This window comes from Ascaphus truei, chromosome 1 (assembly GCF_040206685.1).
Source record: "Ascaphus truei isolate aAscTru1 chromosome 1, aAscTru1.hap1, whole genome shotgun sequence".
In the NCBI taxonomy this organism is placed as follows: Eukaryota; Metazoa; Chordata; class Amphibia; order Anura; family Ascaphidae; genus Ascaphus; species Ascaphus truei.
This window is the reverse complement of record NC_134483.1, coordinates 219148842-219153387: the sequence shown is the minus strand read 5'-3', so window position 1 is coordinate 219153387 and position 4546 is coordinate 219148842.

Genomic DNA, 4546 nt, shown 5'->3' with positions numbered 1-4546 from the left:
ATCCATAATACACCTGCCATCATTGGTAAAGAAGATGGCAAATGAAAATATCACTTATTATTGGTAGAGAAGATAGGAATGTAGCTAAATCAAACAAAAAATGTTTCCCACAGTAGTGGGGAAGATTTTTTTTTTTGTAGGGTGGAGGGGGACATTAGGAAAGTTGTTCTTTTGAGCAGGACCTTGAAAAGGACAGCGCATGTCAATCAAAAGTTTCTTCCAACCGTTGCCTGTTTTATCCATACAACAAGATGGTCAATTAAGAAAAGGTGGGTGCAAGTTGACCTGTACCATGTCCTGTATAACACAGTGACATCACAATAAAGGAGGAGCAACAGAAAGATAAACCACTCCCAGGTTTCAGCCTATCACATGTACAAACAAGCTTTACAAATATCTATTTATATCAAGTTATAAAGTGACCAGAACAAAGCAGTATTCCAGGCATCAATCATTTTTTTCCATGACAGAGGTTTATTGAAGACATGGCAGATGTTTTTTTTGAGGTGTTCGGTCAGATCACCCAATACACAATTATCTCAAACTTAATGGAAGTGTTTTTAGGGTGTGACGTTACATGCAAGAACAGAATTAAAGAGTACCAAGACACAGCCCTCTCGATGCCCCTCTTTCTTTCATTAAACCATATTGAATGAACGATTTCTTATCTATTCAGCATGACTCATAAAGCCTGCAATACAATATCAACATTTCTTTGTTCATAAGAGGGGTGTTTAGTCAAGTATTTTAGCCAAAAGATTGTAAACCTACAACCTCAGCAGGGCAACCCCAAAAGGCATGTCCTACAATAATAATAATAATTTAACACATCTTATGCGTTTGAATGTCCTCTGCTTCTCTTATGGGAAAGAACTCTCACACTTCTATAGAAGGTCATGGTTGTGCCTGTCAGAGTAAGGCCTTCATGCTTAAACCTGAAAGCTATTAGTCATAGCTTCAATTATCAAACAAATGTTAAAAATGGTAGACGCTATTTCATAGCCGAGTGCTTTCATTTCATTGCAATTCCAATATACGCTGGTCAGTAGTTTAAATACTTCGCTTTGTGCAATCCTTTTCAGACAAGTTAGCATTATGAAATGCAAGATTTTTCATTTCCTGAATAAAAATGAAAATTTTGATCAAAACGGAGACGTGCAACTTTATCAGCCAACGCAAAATGTTTTTCGTTCCCCAGGATTTCACCCAGCATGTCATGATTACAGGATAAGGATATAATATTTCTTTAGAGCTGACGATCATTGCAAAAGTGGAGTGGAATTGTTCACCTAACACTGAAAGGTCTTCCAAAGATCAGGGAAGCAGTAAAATAACCTTTTCTCATAAAAGTGTTTGCTGTTCTAAAGGGAATAAGATTTTAGTACTTTTAAGCCAAAATAAAATGCTACAGGCTTGTTTCAGAGAGGTACTTAGTCACAGTTTGTCAATGTTTAAAGCTGTTACACACTATCCCCATCATACGCTCATAAACCATTTAATCACTTCAGGGAAGATATTTCCTGCAGCTATATAATATATAAAAGTAGTGCAGTAAAAGAGTTTGCTTTTTGAGATTTAACCCCGTTGTTGGTGGAAGCACCTATAATGCAAAAGGTCCCCCCCCCCCCTGATATTCACACTAAATGTTGTCCCTGGGTGACCCTTGGCATGTAGAATGCCCGCAGTTTTACTGCGTGTGGCAAGACCTAATCTTTAGCGATGGTGTTCTCAAGCTTCAGGCGTTGAGCTCACTTTGACTGTTAATGAGTTTTCTAAAACTGCTAGACACTTTTTTTTTTTCTTCCTGCTGCAAATTACATTGGTGTCTGCATTCATCAAAAGAGTCTGGGTTTTTTCTACACCTGCATTAGGAACACACCGTTTTGACTTTATTTTGATGCTTTCTTCTATAATTATCTTTATCTCCCTCCCTCACATCAGGAATATGAGTGATGTTTTTATACTCTAAAATCTTGTATTTAGTTTTTCAGTTAGCTGTATGCTCTAGGGCACAGAGCAATCAACCTGTCTGAGCTTAATAAAGGAGCACAGAGGAAAGAACTTCCACATGGTAACCAAATATGTCTAGAATTACCTCCTCTTAACAACAAAAGCGCCACAACATTAGACACACACCACATTGTACTGCTTGTCTGGCCTTTCTTCTAGCCAGGCCAACAATCCCCTAAAAGTATAACCACTGTGTGTGTGTGTGTGTGTGTGTGTGTGTGTGTGTGTGTGTGTGTGTGTGTATATACCCCTAGTCCCGCCCCCAACCTCGCTATAAAATATATAAATAAAATACATTTAATAAATTCCTAGTCAGAACAACATTTGTTTTTGACATAAATGTATTTATTGTATTACATTATACTACAATTCGTTTTGGTTACGTGTGTGTGTGTGTGTGTAAATGTCGGATTTAGAAATAAAAGCCAGGTGTGAATGACTAGTTTCCTGAACCCCTTAACCAGTGTCTGGACATCCCCGCTTCACAATATCTAAAGCAGCAATCCCGCCTGGGATCTTACCTGATCCGCAGTCCCTCAATGTCCAGGTACCTCATTCACCCAATGTTATACATTGGAGGGGAGGTGTTCCTTACCTGTCTTCTGTGTTAGGGGGGGTTCCGATGTCTTCCGTGTGAAGCTTGAGTCAGTTCTGGAAGAAAGCAGTATAGGTTATTTCGGTGTAGTATAGGGCAGTTAAGATATATAGGGTAAATAAGAGATTCAGAGAGAGAGAGAGTGTGGGGGAGAGGGAGAGAGAGAGAGAGTGTGGGGGAGAGGGAGAGAGAGAGTGTGGGGGAGAGGGAGAGAGAGAGAGTGTGGGGGGAGAGAGAGTGTGGGTGAGAGAGTGTGGGTGAGAGAGAGAGTGTGGGTGAGAGAGAGTGTGGGGGGGGGAGAGAGTGAGTGTGGGGGGGAGAGTGGGGGGGAGAGAGAGTGGGGGGGAGAGAGTGTGGGGGGGAGAGAGAGTGTGTGGGGGGAGACAGAGAGAGAGAGGGTGGGTGACTGGCTGGCTGGGTGATTGGCTGGCTGGGTGACTGGCTGGCTGGGTGACTGACTGGCTGGCTGGCTGGGGGGGTGACTGACTGACTTGCTGGGGGGGGGGGTGACTGACTGGGTGAGTGACTGACTGACTGGGTTACTGACTGACTGACTGGGTGACTGACTGACTGACTGGGTGAGTGACTGACTGACTGGGTGAGTGACTGACTGACTGGGTGAGTGACAGACTGACTGACTGGGTGAGTGACAGACTGACTGGGTTACTGACTGACTGACTGGGTGAGTGTAGAATGGGACAAATACATTAGGAATAACTGTAGACAGCATAAGAAATTGTTACAATCAACCAAACAATGTTTTATTTAACAGTGTATGCGGCCGTGAGCACCACCCCTTTGGCACCTCCCGTCCGGCGGGCCCCCCTTCCTCGCGCCCCCCACCCCCCCCAAAAGACCCTCTTTATATTTTTCATTATAACCTGCCTTTTTATTTTTTTAATTCCTTGGGATTAAAAAAAGGGGGGGGGGGGAAGAATTCAAGGACAAAGCAATGAGGTTCTCTAATAAGTCACCCCCCGCCCTCTTATCCTAATAAATTATTGGGGAATGGATGGGCTAAAATCCCAACTGAGAAAGGCTGGGCAGGCCGGCATTCCCCCCCCCCCTTCCCCCATCCCCCACCATACCTCACTCGGGCGTAGTGGAAGCTTTGGGGAGGTGGCAGGGTGGGTGGGAGGCACGTGGCGAGGTGTCCCCCAGCGGGCGCCCCAGGGGACAGTCAGCCCTGCCGTGGCCGCCACTGCCCTGCTCCCCCTCGCCAGCATGTCCCGCACGCCATGAAGATAGCTGGGCTTAGTGTAATCTTTGGGGGGGGAGGCGACAGGGTGGGGGGGAGGCACACTCTCCCATGCACACACACACACACACACACACACACACACACACACACACACACACACACACACACACACACACACACACACACACACACACACACACACACACCCATATGCATACACACACACACACACACCCATATGCATACACACACACACCCATATGCATACACACACACCCATATGCATACACACACACACCCATATGCATACACGCACCCATATGCATACACACACCCATATGCATACACACACACACACACACACACACACACCCATGCATACACACACACACCCATTCATACACACACACCCACCCATGCATACACACACACACACCCATACACACACACACACACACACACACACACACACACACACACACACACACACACACCCATACATACACACACACACCCATGCATAGACACACACCCATGCATACACACACCCATATGCATACACACACCCATATGCATACACACACACATGCATATACACACACACACACCCATGCACACACACACACACACACACACACACACACACACACACACACACACCCATGCATAGACACACACACACACACACCCATGCATACACACACACACACACACACACACACAAACACACACACCCATGC